Source organism: Daphnia pulicaria, chromosome 3 (genome assembly GCF_021234035.1).
Source record: "Daphnia pulicaria isolate SC F1-1A chromosome 3, SC_F0-13Bv2, whole genome shotgun sequence".
In the NCBI taxonomy this organism is placed as follows: domain Eukaryota; kingdom Metazoa; phylum Arthropoda; class Branchiopoda; order Diplostraca; family Daphniidae; genus Daphnia; species Daphnia pulicaria.
In genome coordinates this window covers 4,648,515-4,664,067 of record NC_060915.1, presented here as the reverse complement: position 1 = coordinate 4,664,067, position 15,553 = coordinate 4,648,515, and the positions used below count along the sequence as shown (strand labels likewise).

General features: G+C 36.3%; 1 non-coding gene and 30 pseudogenes across 1 annotated transcript; all 31 read left to right on the top strand.

The window, feature by feature from the left end:
* Nucleotides 1-219: 219 nt before the first annotated feature.
* On the top strand, nt 220-338 carry LOC124333263 (annotated as a pseudogene).
* A 285-nt stretch (nt 339-623) lies between these two features.
* On the top strand, nt 624-742 carry LOC124330442 (annotated as a pseudogene).
* A 414-nt stretch (nt 743-1,156) lies between these two features.
* Nucleotides 1,157-1,275, top strand: LOC124330214 (annotated as a pseudogene).
* Nucleotides 1,276-1,560: 285 nt separating this feature from the next.
* On the top strand, nt 1,561-1,679 carry LOC124334265. The gene has a single exon (XR_006916875.1). It is a non-coding gene; the product is annotated as a 5S ribosomal RNA (ribosomal RNA).
* Nucleotides 1,680-1,964: 285 nt separating this feature from the next.
* Nucleotides 1,965-2,083, top strand: LOC124330212 (annotated as a pseudogene).
* A 415-nt stretch (nt 2,084-2,498) lies between these two features.
* Nucleotides 2,499-2,617, top strand: LOC124333261 (annotated as a pseudogene).
* A 415-nt stretch (nt 2,618-3,032) lies between these two features.
* Nucleotides 3,033-3,151, top strand: LOC124333260 (annotated as a pseudogene).
* Nucleotides 3,152-3,566: 415 nt separating this feature from the next.
* Nucleotides 3,567-3,685, top strand: LOC124333258 (annotated as a pseudogene).
* Nucleotides 3,686-3,970: 285 nt separating this feature from the next.
* Nucleotides 3,971-4,089, top strand: LOC124329589 (annotated as a pseudogene).
* Nucleotides 4,090-4,504: 415 nt separating this feature from the next.
* On the top strand, nt 4,505-4,623 carry LOC124330440 (annotated as a pseudogene).
* A 414-nt stretch (nt 4,624-5,037) lies between these two features.
* Nucleotides 5,038-5,156, top strand: LOC124333257 (annotated as a pseudogene).
* Nucleotides 5,157-5,571: 415 nt separating this feature from the next.
* On the top strand, nt 5,572-5,690 carry LOC124330439 (annotated as a pseudogene).
* Nucleotides 5,691-6,104: 414 nt separating this feature from the next.
* LOC124333256 lies at nt 6,105-6,223 on the top strand (annotated as a pseudogene).
* A 415-nt stretch (nt 6,224-6,638) lies between these two features.
* On the top strand, nt 6,639-6,757 carry LOC124333255 (annotated as a pseudogene).
* A 415-nt stretch (nt 6,758-7,172) lies between these two features.
* On the top strand, nt 7,173-7,291 carry LOC124333254 (annotated as a pseudogene).
* Nucleotides 7,292-7,576: 285 nt separating this feature from the next.
* Nucleotides 7,577-7,695, top strand: LOC124329588 (annotated as a pseudogene).
* Nucleotides 7,696-8,110: 415 nt separating this feature from the next.
* Nucleotides 8,111-8,229, top strand: LOC124330438 (annotated as a pseudogene).
* A 414-nt stretch (nt 8,230-8,643) lies between these two features.
* LOC124333253 lies at nt 8,644-8,762 on the top strand (annotated as a pseudogene).
* Nucleotides 8,763-9,177: 415 nt separating this feature from the next.
* LOC124330437 lies at nt 9,178-9,296 on the top strand (annotated as a pseudogene).
* A 414-nt stretch (nt 9,297-9,710) lies between these two features.
* Nucleotides 9,711-9,829, top strand: LOC124333252 (annotated as a pseudogene).
* Nucleotides 9,830-10,244: 415 nt separating this feature from the next.
* LOC124330290 lies at nt 10,245-10,363 on the top strand (annotated as a pseudogene).
* Nucleotides 10,364-10,648: 285 nt separating this feature from the next.
* On the top strand, nt 10,649-10,767 carry LOC124335569 (annotated as a pseudogene).
* Nucleotides 10,768-11,052: 285 nt separating this feature from the next.
* On the top strand, nt 11,053-11,171 carry LOC124333251 (annotated as a pseudogene).
* Nucleotides 11,172-11,586: 415 nt separating this feature from the next.
* On the top strand, nt 11,587-11,705 carry LOC124330436 (annotated as a pseudogene).
* A 414-nt stretch (nt 11,706-12,119) lies between these two features.
* On the top strand, nt 12,120-12,238 carry LOC124335567 (annotated as a pseudogene).
* A 414-nt stretch (nt 12,239-12,652) lies between these two features.
* Nucleotides 12,653-12,771, top strand: LOC124330435 (annotated as a pseudogene).
* A 415-nt stretch (nt 12,772-13,186) lies between these two features.
* LOC124330434 lies at nt 13,187-13,305 on the top strand (annotated as a pseudogene).
* A 414-nt stretch (nt 13,306-13,719) lies between these two features.
* Nucleotides 13,720-13,838, top strand: LOC124335566 (annotated as a pseudogene).
* Nucleotides 13,839-14,252: 414 nt separating this feature from the next.
* On the top strand, nt 14,253-14,371 carry LOC124330433 (annotated as a pseudogene).
* Nucleotides 14,372-14,786: 415 nt separating this feature from the next.
* On the top strand, nt 14,787-14,905 carry LOC124330211 (annotated as a pseudogene).
* A 285-nt stretch (nt 14,906-15,190) lies between these two features.
* LOC124333249 lies at nt 15,191-15,309 on the top strand (annotated as a pseudogene).
* Nucleotides 15,310-15,553: the final 244 nt, after the last annotated feature.

Genomic DNA, 15,553 nt, shown 5'->3' with positions numbered 1-15,553 from the left:
CAAATTCGTAGATCAAAAATATCAATGGCATAGAGATAGGTTCAATTCATCTATAGGAATGATTCTGGATAAATTTCATTGCGAGTTTTTCAAAGTTTATCGCGCTTTTTTATTCGCGATGGTTACGAGTCCAAATTCAATGAACAAACATTTCTATCACTTTGAAGTGATTTTCTATTCATCCATTGGGACTGGTAGGGTAAATTTTCATTTTTGAATGTCAACGGCCATATCACGTAGAACGCACCTGGTCTCGTCAGCTCCCAGAAGTTAAGTTACGTCGAGTCCCGTTAGTACTTGGAAGGGTGACCGCTTGGGAATACGGGATGTCGTTGGCGATGAATAGTTTGTTTTCAATAACAAATTTCTTGAAAATTTTTTTTTAATCACGATGGTTACCAGTCCAAATTCGTAGATAAAACATTTCAATGCCTTAGAGATAGGTTCAATTCATCTATAGGAATGATTCTGGATAAATTTCATTGCGAGTTTTTCAAAGTTTATCGCGCTTTTTTATTCGCGATGGTTACGAGTCCAAATTCAATGAACAAACATTTCTATCACTTTGAAGTGATTTTCTATTCATCCATTGGGACTGGGAGGGTAAGTTTTCATTTTTGAATGTCAACGGTCATATCTCGTAGAACGCAACTGGTCTCGTCAACTCCCAGAAGTTAAGTTACATCGAGTCCCGTTAGTACTTGGAAGGGTGACCGCTTGGGAATACGGGATGTCGTTGGCGATGAATAGTTTGTTTTCAATAACAAATTTCTTGAAAATTTTTTTCAATCACGATGGTTACCAGTCCAAATTCGTAGATAAAACATTTCAATGCCTTAGAGATAGGTTAAATTCATCTATAAGAATGATTCTGGATCAATTCCATTGAGAGTTTTTCAAAGTTTATCGCGTTTTTTAATCGCGATGGTTACCAGTCCAAATTCGTAGATCAAAAATATCAATGGCATAGAGATAGGTTCAATTCATCTATAGGAATGATTCTGGATAAATTTCATTGCGAGTTTTTCAAAGTTTATCGCGCTTTTTTATTCCCGATGGTTACGAGTCCAAATTCAATGAACAAACATTTCTATCACTTTGAAGTGATTTTCTATTCATCCATTGGGACTGGGAGGGTAAGTTTTCATTTTTGAATGTCAACGGTCATATCTCGTAGAACGCAACTGGTCTCGTCAACTCCCAGAAGTTAAGTTACGTCGAGTCCCGTTAGTACTTGGAAGGGTGACCGCTTGGGAATACGGGATGTCGTTGGCGATGAATAGTTTGTTTTCAATAACAAATTTCTTGAAATTTTTTTTTCAATCACGATGGTTACCAGTCCAAATTCGTAGATAAAACATTTCAATGCCTTAGAGATAGGTTCAATTCATCTATAGGAATGATTCTGGATAAATTTCATTGCGAGTTTTTCAAAGTTTATCGCGCTTTTTTATTCGCGATGGTTACGAGTCCAAATTCAATGAACAAACATTTCTATCACTTTGAAGTGATTTTCTATTCATCCATTGGGATTGGGAGGGTAATTTTTCATTTTTGAATGTCAACGGCCATATCACGTAGAACGCACCTGGTCTCGTCAGCTCCCAGAAGTTAAGTTACGTCGAGTCCCGTTAGTACTTGGAAGGGTGACCGCTTGGGAATACGTGATGTCGTTGGCGATGAATAGTTTGTTTTCAATAACAAATTTCTTGAAAATTTTTTTTTAATCACGATGGTTACCAGTCCAAATTCGTAGATAAAACATTTCAATGCCTTAGAGATAGGTTTAATTCATCTATAGGAATGATTCTGGATAAATTTCATTGCGAGTTTTTCAAAGTTTATCGCGCTTTTTTATTCGCGATGGTTACGAGTCCAAATTCAATGAACAAACATTTCTATCACTTTGAAGTGATTTTCTATTCATCCATTGGGATTGGGAGGGTAAGTTTTCATTTTTGAATGTCAACGGTCATATCTCGTAGAACGCAACTGGTCTCGTCAACTCCCAGAAGTTAAGTTACGTCGAGTCCCGTTAGTACTTGGAAGGGTGACCGCTTGGGAATACGGGATGTCGTTGGCGATGAATAGTTTGTTTTCAATAACAAATTTCTTGAAATTTTTTTTTCAATCACGATGGTTACCAGTCCAAATTCGTAGATAAAACATTTCAATGCCTTAGAGATAGGTTCAATTCATCTATAAGAATGATTCTGGATCAATTCCATTGAGAGTTTTTCAAAGTTTATCGCGTTTTTTAATCGCGATGGTTACCAGTCCAAATTCGTAGATCAAAAATATCAATGGCATAGAGATAGGTTCAATTCATCTATAGGAATGATTCTGGATAAATTTCATTGCGAGTTTTTCAAAGTTTATCGCGCTTTTTTATTCGCGATGGTTACGAGTCCAAATTCAATGAACAAACATTTCTATCACTTTGAAGTGATTTTCTATTCATCCATTGGGACTGGTAGGGTAAATTTTCATTTTTGAATGTCAACGGCCATATCACGTAGAACGCACCTGGTCTCGTCAGCTCCCAGAAGTTAAGTTACGTCGAGTCCCGTTAGTACTTGGAAGGGTGACCGCTTGGGAATACGGGATGTCGTTGGCGATGAATAGTTTGTTTTCAATAACAAATTTCTTGAAATTTTTTTTTCAATCACGATGGTTACCAGTCCAAATTCGTAGATAAAACATTTCAATGCCTTAGAGATAGGTTCAATTCATCTATAAGAATGATTCTGGATCAATTCCATTGAGAGTTTTTCAAAGTTTATCGCGTTTTTTAATCGCGATGGTTACCAGTCCAAATTCGTAGATCAAAAATATCAATGGCATAGAGATAGGTTCAATTCATCTATAGGAATGATTCTGGATAAATTTCATTGCGAGTTTTTCAAAGTTTATCGCGCTTTTTTATTCGCGATGGTTACGAGTCCAAATTCAATGAACAAACATTTCTATCACTTTGAAGTGATTTTCTATTCATCCATTGGGACTGGTAGGGTAAATTTTCATTTTTGAATGTCAACGGCCATATCACGTAGAACGCACCTGGTCTCGTCAGCTCCCAGAAGTTAAGTTACGTCGAGTCCCGTTAGTACTTGGAAGGGTGACCGCTTGGGAATACGGGATGTCGTTGGCGATGAATAGTTTGTTTTCAATAACAAATTTCTTGAAATTTTTTTTTCAATCACGATGGTTACCAGTCCAAATTCGTAGATAAAACATTTCAATGCCTTAGAGATAGGTTAAATTCATCTATAAGAATGATTCTGGATCAATTCCATTGAGAATTTTTCAAAGTTTATCGCGTTTTTTAATCGCGATGGTTACCAGTCCAAATTCGTAGATTAAAAATATCAATGTCATAGAGATAGGTTCAATTCATCTATTTGAATGATTCTGGATAAATTTCATTGCGAGTTTTTCAAAGTTTATCGCGCTTTTTTATTCGCGATGGTTACGAGTCCAAATTCAATGAACAAACATTTCTATCACTTTGAAGTGATTTTCTATTCATCCATTGGGACTGGTAGGGTAAATTTTCATTTTTGAATGTCAACGGCCATATCACGTAGAACGCACCTGGTCTCGTCAGCTCCCAGAAGTTAAGTTACGTCGAGTCCCGTTAGTACTTGGAAGGGTGACCGCTTGGGAATACGGGATGTCGTTGGCGATGAATAGTTTGTTTTCAATAATAAATTTCTTGAAATTTTTTTTTCAATCACGATGGTTACCAGTCCAAATTCGTAGATAAAACATTTCAATGCCTTAGAGATAGGTTCAATTCATCTATAGGAATGATTCTGGATAAATTTCATTGCGAGTTTTTCAAAGTTTATCGCGCTTTTTTATTCGCGATGGTTACGAGTCCAAATTCAATGAACAAACATTTCTATCACTTTGAAGTGATTTTCTATTCATCCATTGGGATTGGGAGGGTAATTTTTCATTTTTGAATGTCAACGGCCATATCACGTAGAACGCACCTGGTCTCGTCAGCTCCCAGAAGTTAAGTTACGTCGAGTCCCGTTAGTACTTGGAATGGTGACCGCTTGGGAATACGGGATGTCGTTGGCGATGAATAGTTTGTTTTCAATAACAAATTTCTTGAAAATTTTTTTTTAATCACGATGGTTACCAGTCCAAATTCGTAGATAAAACATTTCAATGCCTTAGAGATAGGTTAAATTCATCTATAAGAATGATTCTGGATCAATTCCATTGAGAGTTTTTCAAAGTTTATCGCGTTTTTTAATCGCGATGGTTACCAGTCCAAATTCGTAGATCAAAAATATCAATGGCATAGAGATAGGTTCAATTCATCTATTTGAATGATTCTGGATAAATTTCATTGCGAGTTTTTCAAAGTTTATCGCGCTTTTTTATTCGCGATGGTTACGAGTCCAAATTCAATGAACAAACATTTCTATCACTTTGAAGTGATTTTCTATTCATCCATTGGGACTGGGAGGGTAAGTTTTCATTTTTGAATGTCAACGGTCATATCTCGTAGAACGCAACTGGTCTCGTCAACTCCCAGAAGTTAAGTTACATCGAGTCCCGTTAGTACTTGGAAGGGTGACCGCTTGGGAATACGGGATGTCGTTGGCGATGAATAGTTTGTTTTCAATAACAAATTTCTTGAAAATTTTTTTCAATCACGATGGTTACCAGTCCAAATTCGTAGATAAAACATTTCAATGCCTTAGAGATAGGTTAAATTCATCTATAATAATGATTCTGGATCAATTCCATTGAGAGTTTTTCAAAGTTTATCGCGTTTTTTAATCGCGATGGTTACCAGTCCAAATTCGTAGATCAAAAATATCAATGGCATAGAGATAGGTTCAATTCATCTATAGGAATGATTCTGGATAAATTTCATTGCGAGTTTTTCAAAGTTTATCGCGCTTTTTTATTCCCGATGGTTACGAGTCCAAATTCAATGAACAAACATTTCTATCACTTTGAAGTGATTTTCTATTCATCCATTGGGACTGGTAGGGTAAATTTTCATTTTTGAATGTCAACGGCCATATCACGTAGAACGCACCTGGTCTCGTCAGCTCCCAGAAGTTAAGTTACGTCGAGTCCCGTTAGTACTTGGAAGGGTGACCGCTTGGGAATACGGGATGTCGTTGGCGATGAATAGTTTGTTTTCAATAACAAATTTCTTGAAATTTTTTTTTCAATCACGATGGTTACCAGTCCAAATTCGTAGATAAAACATTTCAATGCCTTAGAGATAGGTTAAATTCATCTATAAGAATGATTCTGGATCAATTCCATTGAGAGTTTTTCAAAGTTTATCGCGTTTTTTAATCGCGATGGTTACCAGTCCAAATTCGTAGATTAAAAATATCAATGGCATAGAGATAGGTTCAATTCATCTATTTGAATGATTCTGGATAAATTTCATTGCGAGTTTTTCAAAGTTTATCGCGCTTTTTTATTCGCGATGGTTACGAGTCCAAATTCAATGAACAAACATTTCTATCACTTTGAAGTGATTTTCTATTCATCCATTGGGACTGGGAGGGTAAGTTTTCATTTTTGAATGTCAACGGTCATATCTCGTAGAACGCAACTGGTCTCGTCAACTCCCAGAAGTTAAGTTACATCGAGTCCCGTTAGTACTTGGAAGGGTGACCGCTTGGGAATACGGGATGTCGTTGGCGATGAATAGTTTGTTTTCAATAACAAATTTCTTGAAAATTTTTTTCAATCACGATGGTTACCAGTCCAAATTCGTAGATAAAACATTTCAATGCCTTAGAGATAGGTTAAATTCATCTATAAGAATGATTCTGGATCAATTCCATTGAGAGTTTTTCAAAGTTTATCGCGTTTTTTAATCGCGATGGTTACCAGTCCAAATTCGTAGATCAAAAATATCAATGGCATAGAGATAGGTTCAATTCATCTATAGGAATGATTCTGGATAAATTTCATTGCGAGTTTTTCAAAGTTTATCGCGCTTTTTTATTCCCGATGGTTACGAGTCCAAATTCAATGAACAAACATTTCTATCACTTTGAAGTGATTTTCTATTCATCCATTGGGACTGGTAGGGTAAATTTTCATTTTTGAATGTCAACGGCCATATCACGTAGAACGCACCTGGTCTCGTCAGCTCCCAGAAGTTAAGTTACGTCGAGTCCCGTTAGTACTTGGAAGGGTGACCGCTTGGGAATACGGGATGTCGTTGGCGATGAATAGTTTGTTTTCAATAACAAATTTCTTGAAATTTTTTTTTCAATCACGATGGTTACCAGTCCAAATTCGTAGATAAAACATTTCAATGCCTTAGAGATAGGTTAAATTCATCTATAAGAATGATTCTGGATCAATTCCATTGAGAGTTTTTCAAAGTTTATCGCGTTTTTTAATCGCGATGGTTACCAGTCCAAATTCGTAGATTAAAAATATCAATGGCATAGAGATAGGTTCAATTCATCTATTTGAATGATTCTGGATAAATTTCATTGCGAGTTTTTCAAAGTTTATCGCGCTTTTTTATTCGCGATGGTTACGAGTCCAAATTCAATGAACAAACATTTCTATCACTTTGAAGTGATTTTCTATTCATCCATTGGGACTGGTAGGGTAAATTTTCATTTTTGAATGTCAACGGCCATATCACGTAGAACGCACCTGGTCTCGTCAGCTCCCAGAAGTTAAGTTACGTCGAGTCCCGTTAGTACTTGGAAGGGTGACCGCTTGGGAATACGGGATGTCGTTGGCGATGAATAGTTTGTTTTCAATAACAAATTTCTTGAAATTTTTTTTTCAATCACGATGGTTACCAGTCCAAATTCGTAGATAAAACATTTCAATGCCTTAGAGATAGGTTCAATTCATCTATAAGAATGATTCTGGATCAATTCCATTGAGAGTTTTTCAAAGTTTATCGCGTTTTTTAATCGCGATGGTTACCAGTCCAAATTCGTAGATTAAAAATATCAATGTCATAGAGATAGGTTCAATTCATCTATTTGAATGATTCTGGATAAATTTCATTGCGAGTTTTTCAAAGTTTATCGCGCTTTTTTATTCGCGATGGTTACGAGTCCAAATTCAATGAACAAACATTTCTATCACTTTGAAGTGATTTTCTATTCATCCATTGGGACTGGTAGGGTAAATTTTCATTTTTGAATGTCAACGGCCATATCACGTAGAACGCACCTGGTCTCGTCAGCTCCCAGAAGTTAAGTTACGTCGAGTCCCGTTAGTACTTGGAAGGGTGACCGCTTGGGAATACGGGATGTCGTTGGCGATGAATAGTTTGTTTTCAATAATAAATTTCTTGAAATTTTTTTTTCAATCACGATGGTTACCAGTCCAAATTCGTAGATAAAACATTTCAATGCCTTAGAGATAGGTTCAATTCATCTATAGGAATGATTCTGGATAAATTTCATTGCGAGTTTTTCAAAGTTTATCGCGCTTTTTTATTCGCGATGGTTACGAGTCCAAATTCAATGAACAAACATTTCTATCACTTTGAAGTGATTTTCTATTCATCCATTGGGATTGGGAGGGTAATTTTTCATTTTTGAATGTCAACGGCCATATCACGTAGAACGCACCTGGTCTCGTCAGCTCCCAGAAGTTAAGTTACGTCGAGTCCCGTTAGTACTTGGAATGGTGACCGCTTGGGAATACGGGATGTCGTTGGCGATGAATAGTTTGTTTTCAATAACAAATTTCTTGAAAATTTTTTTTTAATCACGATGGTTACCAGTCCAAATTCGTAGATAAAACATTTCAATGCCTTAGAGATAGGTTAAATTCATCTATAAGAATGATTCTGGATCAATTCCATTGAGAGTTTTTCAAAGTTTATCGCGTTTTTTAATCGCGATGGTTACCAGTCCAAATTCGTAGATCAAAAATATCAATGGCATAGAGATAGGTTCAATTCATCTATTTGAATGATTCTGGATAAATTTCATTGCGAGTTTTTCAAAGTTTATCGCGCTTTTTTATTCGCGATGGTTACGAGTCCAAATTCAATGAACAAACATTTCTATCACTTTGAAGTGATTTTCTATTCATCCATTGGGACTGGGAGGGTAAGTTTTCATTTTTGAATGTCAACGGTCATATCTCGTAGAACGCAACTGGTCTCGTCAACTCCCAGAAGTTAAGTTACATCGAGTCCCGTTAGTACTTGGAAGGGTGACCGCTTGGGAATACGGGATGTCGTTGGCGATGAATAGTTTGTTTTCAATAACAAATTTCTTGAAAATTTTTTTCAATCACGATGGTTACCAGTCCAAATTCGTAGATAAAACATTTCAATGCCTTAGAGATAGGTTAAATTCATCTATAATAATGATTCTGGATCAATTCCATTGAGAGTTTTTCAAAGTTTATCGCGTTTTTTAATCGCGATGGTTACCAGTCCAAATTCGTAGATCAAAAATATCAATGGCATAGAGATAGGTTCAATTCATCTATAGGAATGATTCTGGATAAATTTCATTGCGAGTTTTTCAAAGTTTATCGCGCTTTTTTATTCCCGATGGTTACGAGTCCAAATTCAATGAACAAACATTTCTATCACTTTGAAGTGATTTTCTATTCATCCATTGGGACTGGTAGGGTAAATTTTCATTTTTGAATGTCAACGGCCATATCACGTAGAACGCACCTGGTCTCGTCAGCTCCCAGAAGTTAAGTTACGTCGAGTCCCGTTAGTACTTGGAAGGGTGACCGCTTGGGAATACGGGATGTCGTTGGCGATGAATAGTTTGTTTTCAATAACAAATTTCTTGAAATTTTTTTTTCAATCACGATGGTTACCAGTCCAAATTCGTAGATAAAACATTTCAATGCCTTAGAGATAGGTTAAATTCATCTATAAGAATGATTCTGGATCAATTCCATTGAGAGTTTTTCAAAGTTTATCGCGTTTTTTAATCGCGATGGTTACCAGTCCAAATTCGTAGATTAAAAATATCAATGGCATAGAGATAGGTTCAATTCATCTATTTGAATGATTCTGGATAAATTTCATTGCGAGTTTTTCAAAGTTTATCGCGCTTTTTTATTCGCGATGGTTACGAGTCCAAATTCAATGAACAAACATTTCTATCACTTTGAAGTGATTTTCTATTCATCCATTGGGACTGGGAGGGTAAGTTTTCATTTTTGAATGTCAACGGTCATATCTCGTAGAACGCAACTGGTCTCGTCAACTCCCAGAAGTTAAGTTACATCGAGTCCCGTTAGTACTTGGAAGGGTGACCGCTTGGGAATACGGGATGTCGTTGGCGATGAATAGTTTGTTTTCAATAACAAATTTCTTGAAAATTTTTTTCAATCACGATGGTTACCAGTCCAAATTCGTAGATAAAACATTTCAATGCCTTAGAGATAGGTTAAATTCATCTATAAGAATGATTCTGGATCAATTCCATTGAGAGTTTTTCAAAGTTTATCGCGTTTTTTAATCGCGATGGTTACCAGTCCAAATTCGTAGATCAAAAATATCAATGGCATAGAGATAGGTTCAATTCATCTATAGGAATGATTCTGGATAAATTTCATTGCGAGTTTTTCAAAGTTTATCGCGCTTTTTTATTCCCGATGGTTACGAGTCCAAATTCAATGAACAAACATTTCTATCACTTTGAAGTGATTTTCTATTCATCCATTGGGACTGGTAGGGTAAATTTTCATTTTTGAATGTCAACGGCCATATCACGTAGAACGCACCTGGTCTCGTCAGCTCCCAGAAGTTAAGTTACGTCGAGTCCCGTTAGTACTTGGAAGGGTGACCGCTTGGGAATACGGGATGTCGTTGGCGATGAATAGTTTGTTTTCAATAACAAATTTCTTGAAATTTTTTTTTCAATCACGATGGTTACCAGTCCAAATTCGTAGATAAAACATTTCAATGCCTTAGAGATAGGTTAAATTCATCTATAAGAATGATTCTGGATCAATTCCATTGAGAGTTTTTCAAAGTTTATCGCGTTTTTTAATCGCGATGGTTACCAGTCCAAATTCGTAGATTAAAAATATCAATGGCATAGAGATAGGTTCAATTCATCTATTTGAATGATTCTGGATAAATTTCATTGCGAGTTTTTCAAAGTTTATCGCGCTTTTTTATTCGCGATGGTTACGAGTCCAAATTCAATGAACAAACATTTCTATCACTTTGAAGTGATTTTCTATTCATCCATTGGGACTGGGAGGGTAAGTTTTCATTTTTGAATGTCAACGGTCATATCTCGTAGAACGCAACTGGTCTCGTCTACTCCCAGAAGTTAAGTTACGTCGAGTCCCGTTAGTACTTGGAAGGGTGACCGCTTGGGAATACGGGATGTCGTTGGCGATGAATAGTTTGTTTTCAATAACAAATTTCTTGAAATTTTTTTTTCAATCACGATGGTTACCAGTCCAAATTCGTAGATAAAACATTTCAATGCCTTAGAGATAGGTTCAATTCATCTATAGGAATGATTCTGGATAAATTTCATTGCGAGTTTTTCAAAGTTTATCGCGCTTTTTTATTCGCGATGGTTACGAGTCCAAATTCAATGAACAAACATTTCTATCACTTTGAAGTGATTTTCTATTCATCCATTGGGATTGGGAGGGTAATTTTTCATTTTTGAATGTCAACGGCCATATCACGTAGAACGCACCTGGTCTCGTCAGCTCCCAGAAGTTAAGTTACGTCGAGTCCCGTTAGTACTTGGAAGGGTGACCGCTTGGGAATACGGCATGTCGTTGGCGATGAATAGTTTGTTTTCAATAACAAATTTCTTGAAAATTTTTTTTTAATCACGATGGTTACCAGTCCAAATTCGTAGATAAAACATTTCAATGCCTTAGAGATAGGTTCAATTCATCTATAGGAATGATTCTGGATAAATTTCATTGCGAGTTTTTCAAAGTTTATCGCGCTTTTTTATTCGCGATGGTTACGAGTCCAAATTCAATGAACAAACATTTCTATCACTTTGAAGTGATTTTCTATTCATCCATTGGGACTGGTAGGGTAAATTTTCATTTTTGAATGTCAACGGCCATATCACGTAGAACGCACCTGGTCTCGTCAGCTCCCAGAAGTTAAGTTACGTCGAGTCCCGTTAGTACTTGGAAGGGTGACCGCTTGGGAATACGGGATGTCGTTGGCGATGAATAGTTTGTTTTCAATAACAAATTTCTTGAAATTTTTTTTTCAATCACGATGGTTACCAGTCCAAATTCGTAGATAAAACATTTCAATGCCTTAGAGATAGGTTAAATTCATCTATAAGAATGATTCTGGATCAATTCCATTGAGAGTTTTTCAAAGTTTATCGCGTTTTTTAATCGCGATGGTTACCAGTCCAAATTCGTAGATTAAAAATATCAATGGCATAGAGATAGGTTCAATTCATCTATTTGAATGATTCTGGATAAATTTCATTGCGAGTTTTTCAAAGTTTATCGCGCTTTTTTATTCGCGATGGTTACGAGTCCAAATTCAATGAACAAACATTTCTATCACTTTGAAGTGATTTTCTATTCATCCATTGGGACTGGGAGGGTAAGTTTTCATTTTTGAATGTCAACGGTCATATCTCGTAGAACGCAACTGGTCTCGTCAACTCCCAGAAGTTAAGTTACATCGAGTCCCGTTAGTACTTGGAAGGGTGACCGCTTGGGAATACGGGATGTCGTTGGCGATGAATAGTTTGTTTTCAATAACAAATTTCTTGAAATTTTTTTTCAATCACGATGGTTACCAGTCCAAATTCGTAGATAAAACATTTCAATGCCTTAGAGATAGGTTAAATTCATCTATAAGAATGATTCTGGATCAATTCCATTGAGAGTTTTTCAAAGTTTATCGCGTTTTTTAATCGCGATGGTTACCAGTCCAAATTCGTAGATCAAAAATATCAATGGCATAGAGATAGGTTCAATTCATCTATAGGAATGATTCTGGATAAATTTCATTGCGAGTTTTTCAAAGTTTATCGCGCTTTTTTATTCCCGATGGTTACGAGTCCAAATTCAATGAACAAACATTTCTATCACTTTGAAGTGATTTTCTATTCATCCATTGGGACTGGTAGGGTAAATTTTCATTTTTGAATGTCAACGGCCATATCACGTAGAACGCACCTGGTCTCGTCAGCTCCCAGAAGTTAAGTTACGTCGAGTCCCGTTAGTACTTGGAAGGGTGACCGCTTGGGAATACGGCATGTCGTTGGCGATGAATAGTTTGTTTTCAATAACAAATTTCTTGAAATTTTTTTTCAATCACGATGGTTACCAGTCCAAATTCGTAGATAAAACATTTCAATGCCTTAGAGATAGGTTAAATTCATCTATAAGAATGATTCTGGATCAATTCCATTGAGAGTTTTTCAAAGTTTATCGCGTTTTTTAATCGCGATGGTTACCAGTCCAAATTCGTAGATCAAAAATATCAATGGCATAGAGATAGGTTCAATTCATCTATAGGAATGATTCTGGATAAATTTCATTGCGAGTTTTTCAAAGTTTATCGCGCTTTTTTATTCGCGATGGTTACGAGTCCAAATTCAATGAACAAACATTTCTATCACTTTGAAGTGATTTTCTATTCATCCATTGGGACTGGGAGGGTAAGTTTTCATTTTTGAATGTCAACGGTCATATCTCGTAGAACGCAACTGGTCTCGTCAACTCCCAGAAGTTAAGTTACATCGAGTCCCGTTAGTACTTGGAAGGGTGACCGCTTGGGAATACGGGATGTCGTTGGCGATGAATAGTTTGTTTTCAATAACAAATTTCTTGAAATTTTTTTTTCAATCACGATGGTTACCAGTCCAAATTCGTAGATAAAACATTTCAATGCCTTAGAGATAGGTTAAATTCATCTATAAGAATGATTCTGGATCAATTCCATTGAGAGTTTTTCAAAGTTTATCGCGTTTTTTAATCGCGATGGTTACCAGTCCAAATTCGTAGATCAAAAATATCAATGGCATAGAGATAGGTTCAATTCATCTATAGGAATGATTCTGGATAAATTTCATTGCGAGTTTTTCAAAGTTTATCGCGCTTTTTTATTCGCGATGGTTACGAGTCCAAATTCAATGAACAAACATTTCTATCACTTTGAAGTGATTTTCTATTCATCCATTGGGACTGGGAGGGTAAGTTTTCATTTTTGAATGTCAACGGTCATATCTCGTAGAACGCAACTGGTCTCGTCAACTCCCAGAAGTTAAGTTACATCGAGTCCCGTTAGTACTTGGAAGGGTGACCGCTTGGGAATACGGGATGTCGTTGGCGATGAATAGTTTGTTTTCAATAACAAATTTCTTGAAATTTTTTTTCAATCACGATGGTTACCAGTCCAAATTCGTAGATAAAACATTTCAATGCCTTAGAGATAGGTTAAATTCATCTATAAGAATGATTCTGGATCAATTCCATTGAGAGTTTTTCAAAGTTTATCGCGTTTTTTAATCGCGATGGTTACCAGTCCAAATTCGTAGATCAAAAATATCAATGGCATAGAGATAGGTTCAATTCATCTATAGGAATGATTCTGGATAAATTTCATTGCGAGTTTTTCAAAGTTTATCGCGCTTTTTTATTCCCGATGGTTACGAGTCCAAATTCAATGAACAAACATTTCTATCACTTTGAAGTGATTTTCTATTCATCCATTGGGACTGGTAGGGTAAATTTTCATTTTTGAATGTCAACGGCCATATCACGTAGAACGCACCTGGTCTCGTCAGCTCCCAGAAGTTAAGTTACGTCGAGTCCCGTTAGTACTTGGAAGGGTGACCGCTTGGGAATACGGCATGTCGTTGGCGATGAATAGTTTGTTTTCAATAACAAATTTCTTGAAATTTTTTTTCAATCACGATGGTTACCAGTCCAAATTCGTAGATAAAACATTTCAATGCCTTAGAGATAGGTTAAATTCATCTATAAGAATGATTCTGGATCAATTCCATTGAGAGTTTTTCAAAGTTTATCGCGTTTTTTAATCGCGATGGTTACCAGTCCAAATTCGTAGATCAAAAATATCAATGGCATAGAGATAGGTTCAATTCATCTATAGGAATGATTCTGGATAAATTTCATTGCGAGTTTTTCAAAGTTTATCGCGCTTTTTTATTCGCGATGGTTACGAGTCCAAATTCAATGAACAAACATTTCTATCACTTTGAAGTGATTTTCTATTCATCCATTGGGACTGGGAGGGTAAGTTTTCATTTTTGAATGTCAACGGTCATATCTCGTAGAACGCAACTGGTCTCGTCAACTCCCAGAAGTTAAGTTACATCGAGTCCCGTTAGTACTTGGAAGGGTGACCGCTTGGGAATACGGGATGTCGTTGGCGATGAATAGTTTGTTTTCAATAACAAATTTCTTGAAATTTTTTTTTCAATCACGATGGTTACCAGTCCAAATTCGTAGATAAAACATTTCAATGCCTTAGAGATAGGTTAAATTCATCTATAAGAATGATTCTGGATCAATTCCATTGAGAGTTTTTCAAAGTTTATCGCGTTTTTTAATCGCGATGGTTACCAGTCCAAATTCGTAGATTAAAAATATCAATGGCATAGAGATAGGTTCAATTCATCTATAGGAATGATTCTGGATAAATTTCATTGCGAGTTTTTCAAAGTTTATCGCGCTTTTTTATTCGCGATGGTTACGAGTCCAAATTCAATGAACAAACATTTCTATCACTTTGAAGTGATTTTCTATTCATCCATTGGGACTGGGAGGGTAAGTTTTCATTTTTGAATGTCAACGGTCATATCTCGTAGAACGCAACTGGTCTCGTCAACTCCCAGAAGTTAAGTTACGTCGAGTCCCGTTAGTACTTGGAAGGGTGACCGCTTGGGAATACGGGATGTCGTTGGCGATGAATAGTTTGTTTTCAATAACAAATTTCTTGAAATTTTTTTTTCAATCACGATGGTTACCAGTCCAAATTCGTAGATAAAACATTTCAATGCCTTAGAGATAGGTTCAATTCATCTATAGGAATGATTCTGGATAAATTTCATTGCGAGTTTTTCAAAGTTTATCGCGCTTTTTTATTCGCGATGGTTACGAGTCCAAATTCAATGAACAAACATTTCTATCACTTTGAAGTGATTTTCTATTCATCCATTGGGATTGGGAGGGTAATTTTTCATTTTTGAATGTCAACGGCCATATCACGTAGAACGCACCTGGTCTCGTCAGCTCCCAGAAGTTAAGTTACGTCGAGTCCCGTTAGTACTTGGAAGGGTGACCGCTTGGGAATACGGGATGTCGTTGGCGATGAATAGCTTGTTTTCAATAACAAATTTCTTGAAAATTTTTTTTTAATCACGATGGTTACCAGTCCAAATTCGTAGATAAAACATTTCAATGCCTTAGAGATAGGTTCAATTCATCTATAGGAATGATTCTGGATAAATTTCATTGCGAGTTTTTCAAAGTTTATCGCGCTTTTTTATTCGCGATGGTTACGAGTCCAAATTCAATGAACAAACATTTCTATCACTTTGAAGTGATTTTCTAT